Source organism: Lissotriton vulgaris, chromosome 1_1 (assembly GCF_964263255.1).
Source record: "Lissotriton vulgaris chromosome 1_1, aLisVul1.2, whole genome shotgun sequence".
NCBI classification, from domain to species: Eukaryota; Metazoa; Chordata; class Amphibia; order Caudata; family Salamandridae; genus Lissotriton; species Lissotriton vulgaris.
Genome location: NC_141685.1, coordinates 1,550,246,071 through 1,550,260,211, shown reverse-complemented (window position 1 = coordinate 1,550,260,211; position 14,141 = coordinate 1,550,246,071).

Here is a 14,141-nt window from a genome sequence, read left to right as displayed (position 1 = left end):
CCGATCTGTCACATGGGGTATGGAAGCCGGAGCAGGCTCTTCCTGTCTCCGGGTCTGTCCCTTTTTAGCAGCGGGTTGGGCCATTGTTCCAGGCTCCAACCTAGGCGAACTCCCTCTCCGGGCAGTCGCAGACCGTGTGCTCACACAGGCCCAGTCAGGTGTACCCAGCATCGCAGAATGCGTCCGGTATTCCACCTCTCTCCAAGTGTTGTGCTCCATGTCATTCCCCAACAGACAATCGACTGGCACGGCAGGGCTTACGGCAACTCGAAGTGAACCTGCAACCCCCTCCCACTCAAAGGGAACCTCAGCCACTGGATAGTGGCCCATTCTGCCGTCAGCCATCGCGGCGGGGTGGAGTACATTGGGAACCACCTGCTCTGGAGACACCAGTTGACTTCTCACCATAGTCATACTGGCTCCTGTATCTCTCAAAGCCTCCCCTCTCTGGCCATTGATGGTGACCCACTGCCCATACTTTGTAGTATTTGGGGGCACCTGGATCTTTGGAACCATCTCCCGCTCTCCCAGGGACACTAAGGTGACACCCGCCCACTCACCCCCCTTATCTAAGGGCAACTCCTCCCCGAGCGCTACACTAGCTACTCCCGGTGATTTTCCTCCGGTGGGAGGGGGTGGTCTCTTTGGGCATCTGACATCTCCCTTATAATGTCCAACACCACCACACTCAAAACAGTGGAGAACCCTTGGCTGCTGGCTTTGGCCAGGATTAGGGTTTCTGGGCGGGTTTGCCTTAGGGGTGAAACCTGCTCCCTTTCCTTGGAAATTATTTTGGGGACCTTTGGAGAACTCCTTCTTTTTATCTCCCCCCTCCTTCTTCTGGGGGGCGCCCTGTCCGGCTTTTTGAGAATCCCCTCCAGTCCCCTTTGAGGACACACGGGTACTTGCCCAGGTATCCGCCTCCTCTGCAAGCTTCCGGGGATTGGTCAGCTTGCTGTCCACCAGGTGTTGGCGCAGCTCGGGAAAACATTTCTCGAGGAGGTGTTCTTTCAAAAATAGGTTGTACAGCCCCTCATAATCTTTCACCTCGCTGCCCTTGACCCAACCCTCCAAGGCTTTTTTGGCGTAATCCAAGAAATCTACCGAATTCTGGGTACTCAGTTTGTGACTTCCCCTGAATTTCTGTCTGTATCTTTCAGGGGTAAGTCCAAACTTCTTCACCAGTGCCACCTTCATTGTAGGGTAGTGGGTTTGCTCATCCTGCTCCAGAGCCAACAAGGTGTCTCTGCCAGCAGGTGGCATGTATTTATACAGTCCACCCCCCCAGTGAGTTTCTAAGATCCCGTGAGCCCTTAAAGAAACTTCATATGCGGCTAACCATTTGGCAATGTCATCGCCTGTGGTGTAACTGGCAATGACATCCTTGGGTAGATAGGGTCTGGATTCCCTGGTATTCACTTTATTTTCGCTGCCACCATTATCTGGATTGGGAGACCTTAGGGTTAAAGCTTGTAGGTCCATCTCTTTTATGGTTCGCTCATGGGCTAACCTCTTGTCCTCCCTTTCCATATCCATTCTAGCTAATTCCAACCTCATTCTCCTCTCCTCCCTCCTATCTTCTAGCTCGGCGTCAGTTAAACCCCTCTTTGAGACGCTGCTGCCCACCCTCGAAGGTGTCCTGGGACCTGTCAGCAGATTCCCCCCTCCAGCTTGGTACAACATTGCAGTCTCAAGGACAGTGTCCCTGTCACTCCCTTCTGTGTCCGGTTCCTCCCCTGAATGAGCTTCCACCCATGCCCTTATGCTTGTCAGCAACTCGCCTTTCCTGGCACCTTTTTTAAAGAATACCCCCTGTTGCTGACACCATTCCTTGAGTTGGGTCAAAGTGTAGGACTCTAGCTCTTCAAAATTTAATTCCATCTTTCCCTATGGAATAAAATACGCACTCAGGAGAGAACCCAGAAGTGTGACCTGAGGTTAACCTCCACCCACCACCAGAAATAAATTTGGAAAAAACAAAATTCAAATTAGGAGGGCCGCAAGGAGAAAACTCCTGGTGTAGGCCAGTGTATTGCGTTGAATTACTATTGAGTAGCTGCAACCAAGTCAGTATCCCACCGCTAGGCATCAATCTGTTGGAACCTGGGATGTCAGGTCACCTAGGGTAGCCTGGCCTAGGGCAAGACATGCAATTCTAGAGGCACAAGTGTGAAGGTTGCAAACCACCCAGTAGTAAATCCACGCAATAACACTTAAAAAGGACACTACACCAATTTGTTAGAAAAATATGTACTGGTTTATAAAAATAATATCTTTGCTCTTTTACTTTCAGAATTCACAACTAAATACACTTCAGTTTGTCTTGGAAATAGCAAGTATACTTTTAAACTGCTAAGCAATGTATCAACTAGTTTCCACAGTACATTACATTTGTCAGGAAATCAGTAATGGCACTTTTGAATTTGCTAACTTAAATCAATAGACAATATCAATAGTGCATTCAATCAAACTCCAGAATTTAGTTAGGTATGGTTACCATGCAGTGCACTAATCTTGTCTCTCACAGCGCCTATATCCCCCTCTTTTTAGTATACAGTCACTGAGAGTTTCCTCAGGTTACTCCCCACTTTACACAATACAGCTGTGGAAAAGAAACGACCAATGTCTGAGTTAATCCCTGGTACTCTAGCGCCACTCTCCCCCTGCAGAATATCTCCTTACTTGTGCCAGAACAGGCGGTGGTAGTCTTGCTGCACCAGAGGGTGGAGGGAAAGCACTGGGCAGGACAAAAGGGAGCCACACGCTGGTAAGATTCACCAACCTCTGGGGCCCCTCAGCTCCCCTCTGCGTGGCGCCAAAACCAAAGAAGCAGTCCCCGCCGAATCTCTTGAGCCGCTTTTGGGCTTCACAGACCTCCCCTCCCGCTCACGCCAGCCTCACTGTGGGGCACTCGTGCAGGGGAGAGAAGTTCCCGTTTGCCTCCGCCGCCGTGGGACTCCTGGCGCTCCTCCTCAGTTCTTCCTTGCTCTGGGCAAGGGACGCGCTTTACTTCTGGGCATGCGCGAGGCGCTCACACTGCACCGCCTCTCACCTCGCTTCCAGACCCGCCTCCGCTGCGCTGGCTCCGCTGCGCTGGCTCCACTGGCTCCGCTGAAGAGACGCTGCTTCCTCGCGCTGTCTCAGGGGTGGGACGCTTCTTCTTCCGGCCTGCTCGGTCCTAGGCCCCTCCTGCAATAAGGAAGTGGGATCGCCTGGGGCATGCGCGGTAGCGCACAATGAACTTCAAAACAGTGGCATATTCACCATGATGCGGCTGGTGCCCCTGGGGTCCTGCAGACGGCAAGATTAGCGCTGCCACATAAACCGGCTCCCCTTTCCTTAGAGGGAGTAGAGTTCTGTCGACTGAGTTTCAGGTAAGGTCCCACAGGGACACACTGGCCAAAGTCTGCTATTCGCCTAAGGCAATGGGACCTGAGCTAACTTTCTCTTCACTTATCAGCTCCCAGTCTCTATCCTTCAGAGACTTCCCAACCCTTAGTGCTGGCAGGGATTGGGGGTGAAGTGCACCCTTTCAAAGGTCTCTCTCACTGGGCAGAGGACTGCGCCCCGCAGCGCTGCAGTCTCCTTCTCCTTTTGACACCCCGCTACTCTCAAGCTAGGGGTTGGTCAGGTGCCCAGGGTCTCCAGTCATCCAACGCAGCAGGGATAGGACAAATAACCCAAGAGAGGAAGGGTGGTGAATCAATAGGGCCAAACCTCTGACTATCCTACCCCGACCTTAAGCTATAGCCTGTCCTCCTGCTGACTCTCTCAGGTAGACAAAATGGCTGCCCAGCATTCCGCCTTTTATAGGCTGACCCTCAGAGGTCCAGAAGGGACCAGAAGGTTCTGGAACGCCCTATACTAGTCTATGGGCAAGTTCTGGGTTTGGCAGTTAGGGCAGTTGGTAGCCACCATTTTGTGACTCCAACTATTTCCTGTCAGAACAGGCCTCTAGGCCTGAGGTGAAAAACTATGAGGGGAAAAAGAACACCTAGCCCCTTGACCAACACCTAGAAAAAGTTAGTGGACACAAAAATTATTAAGGGTATGAGGGGCAAAAAGGGGACAAAATAAATAATACATTGGAGGGACTAAGCAAAAAGCCAGACAGGTCTAACACTCCCCCACCAGCACCTGGAGTTCACCTTTCCTGAACTTCATCTTCCTCTTCCTCTCTGCACCTTCCCTCTGGGAGTCCTGGGATTCCATTTGTAAGTCCTGCACAGCTCAGCTTCACAACAGCCTGTCAGTGTGTAACTGCTCTCCTGGGTGATCAGTTACTCTGCACCTGCATGGGTGTGGCCACTTCCTGGTTGTGTGGTGGGGTGGATGCACAGGATTGGTTGCTTGCTCTGTTGGTGGGCTGAGGGGCGGGGTGGAGGCACCTGATTGGTTGGTAGCTCAACTGCTTGCTTTTTTGTATCCCCGACTCAGTATTTACCGATTTGGTAAATACTGAATCGGTAAATGCCGATTCGGTAAATCCCATTCATTCCTATGGGCATCCAGGCCTATAGGAATGATTGGGATTTGCCAATTCGGTATTTGCCGATTCGGTAAATACCGATTTGGAAAATACCGACTCGGGATTCCGGTATTTTTTACTAATTTGTTTCCTACATCTCATTTCCCTTTTCTAAAATACTTAATTGGTAAAATTCGGTATTTTAGAATCGGTAAAAATGAGTTACCTACATCTGGCCCCCAGTGACTTACCAATGCGGACAGTGGCACACACAGACATAAACCAATGCAAACACTGAAACAGCCATCTGAACAGCAATGCATCCAATAAGACACCCAAGCACACTGATGCACACACTGAAACACCCAGAGACTTACCAATGCAGAGGCAGATACACCCAGGCATACAGCAGTGCAGACACTGACACATCCAGCCAAACACTAATGCATCCAATAACACACCCAGGCACAAACTGATGCATCCACCAACATACTCAAGCTCAGACTGAGGAATATGCTAACATACTCAGACACATACTTATGCATACACTAACACGCCCAGGCATACTCTTATGCACACACTGACATACTCACTCTCACTGACACATTAAAAACACAAAGTTAGAATTTATTTAAGAAGATTGTGGTTCTAACTAGAACCATTTTTTTCTAGATGTTTTTTCTAATTGGTTTCACAATTTTTAGAAAAAGTATACAAGGTAGTAAAGAACAAGGATGGGTAACTGCAAAGAAACAGCTGGGTTCACTCTTCAACGAACATTATGTAGTCACTGAAAGCAACCAACAAAAATAAACAGGGATGCTTCTTCACTGTATCCAAGAATGCACCCACAAAAGACATTTTTACAGCAACAAGTATATGGCATTTTGAGCAGTGAATAACAATATCATTCAGTTCCTCACAGGCAGCTGAGATTGTAAGGAGTGCCTTTTGAAGATGGCTCTCTCAAGGCTGCTGTAGAGGTCGACTGTCCTGTTGCACCTGCTTACTCTCGCTTCATCTGGTTGTCGAACCTCTCATGAATTATTTTAGGTGCTTCTACATAGAAATTGACCGATGCGAATACTTCGTTGCAGTGCCTCTGGATAACTGCTTGCCGCACACTGTGCACTCTACATATTTTGCTGTTATCTTCTTTTCCCCAGGTGGTATAGTAAAGTGTTTACACACATCACTTTCTTTTCTGCGAGGTGGTGTCTTCTTCTTCATCCTCAACAGGTTGTGGATCCTCATCTTGAACGGATGATGTAACTTCATCCATTGTCCAAAAGAACAGTACTGCTGGTTCTCAATCTTTCTGGAGACCTCCCTAGAAAAGTAATTGCTTTAGGGTGTGGTTTTCCATGTGGAAGGGTTGGGCTTTAATATATTCAATTAGAAGGCAAGGTTTGGGGGTATTTTCATGTGACCTCCTGAATCCGGATCGTAAATTTATAGATTCACAAAACTGGAATAATGGGTACATTCTTTTAAATGCAGACATAAAGTGGTTTCTCTGTTCATGTACATTTGTTCACACTGATGTTATTAATGACAAGGGAGGGACATATATATGCACTCTACAGAGTGAAATCTTTGGCGTATCTGCCGATTCGGACTCATGGATTTATCCCGATAATGTGATCGAAAGTAAAAACCATACAGTTGTGGTCCATCATAGTTTAAATTTATATTAAGTATAAAAAATCTTAAGAACAAGTTGTAATACATTTAACATTTAAACCTACAAATTAACTTAAAAAGTAAACATTAGGCAGACATAATATATATATATATATATATATATATATATATTACAGCAAAGCGGCTCCCTTTTCCTCTGTTAGGCGCTGCTTGGTTCTGGTCGCGTTACTCCTGCGGTCGAGCCAGACCGCTACAATTTCAACAGGTTTCCCCAGCAAGGGGCAGGTGGAGTCGCAGAAAGGAACAGGCTGAGGCGTTCTCAAGTGTTCATATTAATTTAATCCATTAATCCTTTGGGGGTTGCAAAACAATATAGAAACCAACGCGTTTCGACAGCGTCCGCTGTCTTGCTCACGGTCAGTGTACTGTGCATCGCTCAACAGTTTTAAGGAACCAACAAACAACAAGATTACACCCGCCCCCCTGTCTGTCACATGTTCGATGACACACATGTTAGGGATTCTGGGACTTGTAGTTTAGCCCTGTAATGTAATTTAATACTGGTGTGGGTAATGGCATGTGAGGGATTAATTATATATTTGTGGGACATAGTGACTGGCTATGTGTTGGAGTGAATTAGATGTTACTAATCCTCCATTAGCCATTGTTGGTTCTGTAACCGCTTTATACTAGGGGAGTGCTGCCCTCCAGTGGGCATCGTTTACCATTAGACATATTGATACATCACTAAATAACCAAGGTATAGCCCTCCAGTGTGCATTTCCACATGTACATATAATTAGTAATTCAACATTTGGTTAATTAATCAGTAATTAAAATATAGCCCTCCAGTGGGCCTTTAGCATGTCATTGTTCATGGCTAGTCTATAGATACTCGCCCACGTGAGCTTTAAACAAAGGTGAAAACTGGTGGGGAAGTGAAAAATTAAATTGGGACAAATTTGTGTTAATGGTTCATGGCAGGCGGAAATTGTTACGGAAGTCAATTATGTTCATTTAAAGGTGTATGTAAAGTTCCTCCGATTGATTTAACCCTGATGGGGTCATGGTTCTGAAGCCAAGGATATGTTTTGATTCCTTGCGGCGTAGTATTTTTTCATTATGTCCTCCTCTGGGTGATGGGTTCAGTGTTTCAATACCCCAGAAGCGCAATTGCTTCCAGTCCCCATTATGCTCTGCCTCCATGTGTTTTGCAACTGCGTTGCTTCTGTCTTTATGTACAGTTGCACGGATATGTTCAAGGATCCGTTTTTTTAGTTCACAAATTGTGCTCCCAATGTACCTTAATTTGCACGGGCATTCGATCATGTACACAGTGTACCTGCTGTTACAAGTTATGCATTGATTGATTTTCCAGTTTTTTTTGTCCGGCATGGTTATTTCCTGGGTTGGCTTGGCAATTTCACAGGCTTTACAATGGTAGCACTTCACGAATCCTTTTGTTTGTAGACAATTTTTTCTTTTCTTAAAGAAGAATTGGAAGATTCTACAGTTGGACCCAATCATAGGAAAAAGGATGGGCAATCATCCGACTGTGACTTACAAAAGGCCTAAAAACCTCCAGGATCAATTGGTTCACAGCCATTTCCAGCCACCAGCAAAAAGAAAAAATTGGCTACAAACAAAAGGATTCGTGAAGTGCTACCATTGTAAAGCCTGTGAAATTGCCAAGCCAACCCAGGAAATAACCATGCCGGACAAAAAAAACTGGAAAATCAATCAATGCATAACTTGTAACAGCAGGTACACTGTGTACATGATCGAATGCCCGTGCAAATTAAGGTACATTGGGAGCACAATTTGTGAACTAAAAAAACGGATCCTTGAACATATCCGTGCAACTGTACATAAAGACAGAAGCAACGCAGTTGCAAAACACATGGAGGCAGAGCATAATGGGGACTGGAAGCAATTGCGCTTCTGGGGTATTGAAACACTGAACCCATCACCCAGAGGAGGACATAATGAAAAAATACTACGCCGCAAGGAATCAAAACATATCCTTGGCTTCAGAACCATGACCCCATCAGGGTTAAATCAATCGGAGGAACTTTACATACACCTTTAAATGAACATAATTGACTTCCGTAACAATTTCCGCCTGCCATGAACCATTAACACAAATTTGTCCCAATTTAATTTTTCACTTCCCCACCAGTTTTCACCTTTGTTTAAAGCTCACGTGGGCGAGTATCTATAGACTAGCCATGAACAATGACATGCTAAAGGCCCACTGGAGGGCTATATTTTAATTACTGATTAATTAACCAAATGTTGAATTACTAATTATATGTACATGTGGAAATGCCCACTGGAGGGCTATACCTTGGTTATTTAGTGATGTATCAATATGTCTAATGGTAAACGATGCCCACTGGAGGGCAGCACTCCCCTAGTATAAAGCGGTTACAGAACCAACAATGGCTAATGGAGGATTAGTAACATCTAATTCACTCCAACACATAGCCAGTCACTATGTCCCACAAATATATAATTAATCCCTCACATGCCATTACCCACACCAGTATTAAATTACATTACAGGGCTAAACTACAAGTCCCAGAATCCCTAACATGTGTGTCATCGAACATGTGACAGACAGCGGGGCGAGTGTAATCTTGTTGTTTGTTGGTTCCTTAAAACTGTTGAGCGATGCACAGTACACTGACCGTGAGCAAGACAGCGGACGCTGTCGAAACGCGTTGGTTTCTATATTGTTTTGCAACCCCCAAAGGATTAATGGATTAAATTAATATGAACACTTGAGAACGCCTCAGCCTGTTCCTTTCTGCGACTCCACCTGCCCCTTGCTGGGGAAACCTGTTGAAAATATATATATATATATATATATATATATATATATATATATATATATATATATATATATATATATATATATATATATATATATATATATATATATATTCACTGTAAAAATCAAAGGTTATAGCGATGTTATAGTTAGGAAATAGAATTAAAAAACCTTAGAAATTGACTGTTAAAACCAAAGGCTAGAGGAACGGTATAGTTCGATTTCACTTGTACAAAACATAGAAATTTGAGCAGTTATAGTTACCTGAGCTAACTATAACTTATACCCCTGCAATGCACTTCTTATGGCCTCACATATTACATCAGCCAGGACATAGTCTGTAACATCCCTGATGACATCTCAAATGACATAACCGATTATATCATCCACATACCAACTCACACACGCACACAACACCTCAATATACCCACCCATAAAACTACTGACATGACCATACAAGTACTCAAACAACCACTCCCTCATCCATAGAGCCCCTCACACCCCCACTCACTCACACAGCCACTCATATAACTACTCACTCACCCATACAGCTACTCATAGGACCAGTCGTTCACCCATAGAGCCTCTCACTCATCCATACCCTCACCTATACAGCTACTCATACAACCACATACTCATCTCTACAGCCTCTCACATATCCATTCACTCATCCATACAGCCTTTCAACATAGCGACTCACTAACCCATACAGCTACTCACACACTCACTCATACCCACACAACTACTTATGTACCCATTCACACATCCATACAAACACTCACACATCTGCTCACTCACCCATATAGCCAACCAAACAGACTTTCTAACACATCCACTTACATACCAACTCACTTAACCAAACACCCGCCAGACCCTCACCTATACAGCCAAATACATACCAGTCACTCACTCATACATCCATTCAGACACCCGCTCACTCACCCACTCAGACATGAGTCCCTTTCTCACTGCACCATCAGGATTCAAGCAAGCCGGGCCGAAGACGGCTGAAATGCCAGAAACCGGTCCCCGGTAGCTTATCTCCTTTCTGGTGAAGAATTGGCTTGGTAGTTTAGTCTGCCCTGTTCCCATGATGCACTGGGCCAGGGACAGACTGATTTGCATATAGCCAGGTTCTGAGCTGGGATGGTGCAGTGAGATAAATAACGGTGATGGATCAAGCCCTGATCTTTCGACTGGGTAAGAGTGGTCTGCTTAATTCAGACACTCTGTTCATCACCACCCCCTTTTCTGAATTGTTTTTGGCCACTATAGGTGTGGCAGGGTATACTCAGACATGAGTCCCTTTCTCACTGCACCATCAGGATTCAAGCAAGCCGGGCCGAAGACGGCTGAAATGCCAGAAACCGGTCCCCGGTAGCTTGTCTCCTTTCTGGTGAAGAATTGGCTTGGTAGTTTAGTCTGCCCTGTTCCCATGATGCACTGGGCCAGGGACAGACTGATTTGCATATAGCCAGGTTCTGAGCTGGGATGGTGCAGTGAGATAAATAACGGTGATGGATCAAGCCCTGATCTTTGGACTGGGTAAGAGTGGTCTGCTTAATTCAGACACTCTGTTCATCACCACCCCCTTTTCTGAATCGTTTTTGGCCACTATAGGTGTGGCAGGGTATACTCAGACATGAGTCCCTTTCTCACTGCACCATCAGGATTCAAGCAAGCCGGGCCGAAGACGGCTGAAATGCCAGAGACCGGTCCCCGGTAGCTTGTCTCCTTTCTGTTGAAGAATTGGCTTGGTAGTTTAGTCTGCCCTGTTCCCATGATGCACTGGGCCAGGGACAGACTGATTTGCATATAGCCAGGTTCTGAGCTGGGATGGTGCAGTGAGATAAATAACAGTGATGGATCAAGCCCTGATCTTTGGACTGGGTAAGAGTGGTCTGCTTAATTCAGACACTCTGTTCATCACCACCCCCTTTTCTGAATCGTTTTTGGCCACTATAGGTGTGGCGGGGTATACTCAGACATGAGTCCCTTTCTCACTGCACCATCAGGATTCAAGAAAGCCGGGCCGAAGACGGCTGAAATGCCAGAAACCGGTCCCCGGTAGCTTGTCTCCTTTCTGGTGAAGAATTGGCTTGGTAATTTAGTCTGCCCTGTTCCCATGATGCACTGGGCCAGGGACAGACTGATTTGCATATAGCCAGGTTCTGAGCTGGGATGGTGCAGTGAGATAAATAACGGTGATGGATCAAGCCCTGATCTTTGGACTGGGTAAGAGTGGTCTGCTTAATTCAGACACTCTGTTCATCACCACCCCCTTTTCTGAATCGTTTTTGGCCACTATAGGTGTGGCAGTGTATACTCAGACATGAGTCCCTTTCTCACTGCACCATCAGGATTCAAGCAAGCCGGGCTGAAGACGGCTGAAATGCCAGAAACCGGTCCCCGGTAGCTTGTCTCCTTTCTGGTGAAGAATTGGCTTGGTAGTTTAGTCTGCCCTGTTCCCATGATGCACTGGGCCAGGGACAGACTGATTTGCATATAGCCAGGTTCTGAGCTGGGATGGTGCAGTGAGATAAATAACGGTGATGGATCAAGCCCTGATCTTTGGACTGGGTAAGAGTGGTCTGCTTAATTCAGACACTCTGTTCATCACCACCCCCTTTTCTGAATCGTTTTTGGCCACTATAGGTGTGGCAGGGTATACTCAGACATGAGTCCCTTTCTCACTGCACCATCAGGATTCAAGCAAGCCGGGCCGAAGACGGCTGAAATGCCAGAAACCGGTCCCTGGTAGCTTGTCTCCTTTCTGGTGAAGAATTGGCTTGGTAGTTTAGTCTGCCCTGTTCCCATGATGCACTGGGCCAGGGACAGACTGATTTGCATATAGCCAGGTTCTGAACTGGGATGCTGCAGTGAGATAAATAACGGTGATGGATCAAGCCCTGATCTTTGGACTGGGTAAGGGTGGTCTGCTTAATTCAGACTCTCTGTTCATCACCACCCCCTTTTCTGAATCGTTTTTGGCCACTATAGGTGTGGCAGGGTATACTCAGACATGAGTCCCTTTCTCACTGCACCATCAGGATTCAAGCAAGCCGGGCCGAAGACGGCTGAAATGCCAGAATCCGGTCCCCGGTAGCTTGTCTCCTTTCTGGTGAAGAATTGGCTTGGTAGTTTAGTGTGCCCTGTTCCCATGATGCACTGGGCCAGGGACAGACTGATTTGCATATAGCCAAGTTCTGAGCTGGGATGGTGCAGTGAGATAAATAACGGTGATGGATCAAGCCCTGATCTTTGGACTGGGTAAGAGTGGTCTGCTTAATTCAGACACTCTGTTAATCACCACCCCCTTTTCGGAATCGTTTTTGGCCACTATAGGTGTGGCAGGGTATACTCAGACATGAGTCCCTTTCTCACTGCACCATCAGGATTCAAGCAAACCGGGCCGAAGACGGCTGAAATGCCAGAAACCGGTCCCCGGTAGCTTGTCTCCTTTCTGGTGAAGAATTGGTTTGGTAGTTTAGTCTGCCCTGTTCCCATGATGCACTGGGCCAGGGACAGACTGATTTGCATATAGCCAGGTTCTGAGCTGGGATGGTGCAGTGAGATAAATAACGGTGATGGATCAAGCCCTGATCTTTGGACTGGGTAAGAGTGGTCTGCTTAATTCAGACACTCTGTTCATCACCACCCCCTTTTCTGAATCGTTTTTGGCCACTATAGGTGTGGCGGGGTATACTCAGACATGAGTCCCTTTCTCACTGCACCATCAGGATTCAAGCAAGCCGGGCCGAAGACGGCTGAAATGCCAGAAACCGGTCCCCGGTAGCTTGTCTCCTTTCTGGTGAAGAATTGGCTTGGTAATTTAGTCTGCCCTGTTCCCATGATGCACTGGGCCAGGGACAGACTGATTTGCATATAGCCAGGTTCTGAGCTGGGATGGTGCAGTGAGATAAATAACGGTGATGGATCAAGCCCTGATCTTTGGACTGGGTAAGAGTGGTCTGCTTAATTCAGACACTCTGTTCATCACCACCCCCTTTTCTGAATCGTTTTTGGCCACTATAGGTGTGGCAGTGTATACTCAGACATGAGTCCCTTTCTCACTGCACCATCAGGATTCAAGCAAGCCGGGCTGAAGACGGCTGAAATGCCAGAAACCGGTCCCCGGTAGCTTGTCTCCTTTCTGGTGAAGAATTGGCTTGGTAGTTTAGTCTGCCCTGTTCCCATGATGCACTGGGCCAGGGACAGACTGATTTGCATATAGCCAGGTTCTGAGCTGGGATGGTGCAGTGAGATAAATAACGGTGATGGATCAAGCCCTGATCTTTGGACTGGGTAAGAGTGGTCTGCTTAATTCAGACACTCTGTTCATCACCACCCCCTTTTCTGAATCGTTTTTGGCCACTATAGGTGTGGCAGGGTATACTCAGACATGAGTCCCTTTCTCACTGCACCATCAGGATTCAAGCAAGCCGGGCCGAAGACGGCTGAAATGCCAGAAACCGGTCCCCGGTAGCTTGTCTCCTTTCTGGTGAAGAATTGGCTTGGTAGTTTAGTCTGCCCTGTTCCCATGATGCACTGGGCCAGGGACAGACTGATTTGCATATAGCCAGGTTCTGAGCTGGGATGGTGCAGTGAGATAAATAACGGTGATGGATCAAGCCCTGATCTTTGGACTGGGTAAGAGTGGTCTGCTTAATTAAGACACTCTGTTCATCACAACCCCCTTTTCTGAATCGTTTTTGGCCACTATAGGTGTGGCAGGGTATACTCAGACATGAGTCCCTTTCTCACTGCACCATCAGGATTCAAGCAAGCCGGGCCGAAGACGACTGAAATGCCAGAAACCGGTCCCCGGTAGCTTGTCTCCTTTATGGTGAAGAATTGGCTTGGTAGTTTAGTCTGCCCTGTTCCCATGATGCACTGGGCCAGGGACAGACTGATTTGCATATAGCCAGGTTCTGAGCTGGGATGGTGCAGTGAGATAAATAACGGTGATGGATCAAGCCCTGATCTTTGGACTGGGTAAGAGTGGTCTGCTTAATTCAGACACTCTGTTCATCACCACCCCCTTTTCTGAATCGTTTTTGGCCACTATAGGTGTGGCAGGGTATACTCAGACGTGAGTCCCTTTCTCACTGCACCATCAGGATTCAAGCAAGCCGGGCCGAAGATGGCTGAAATGCCATAAACATGTCCCCGGTAGCCTGTCTCCTTTCTGGTGAA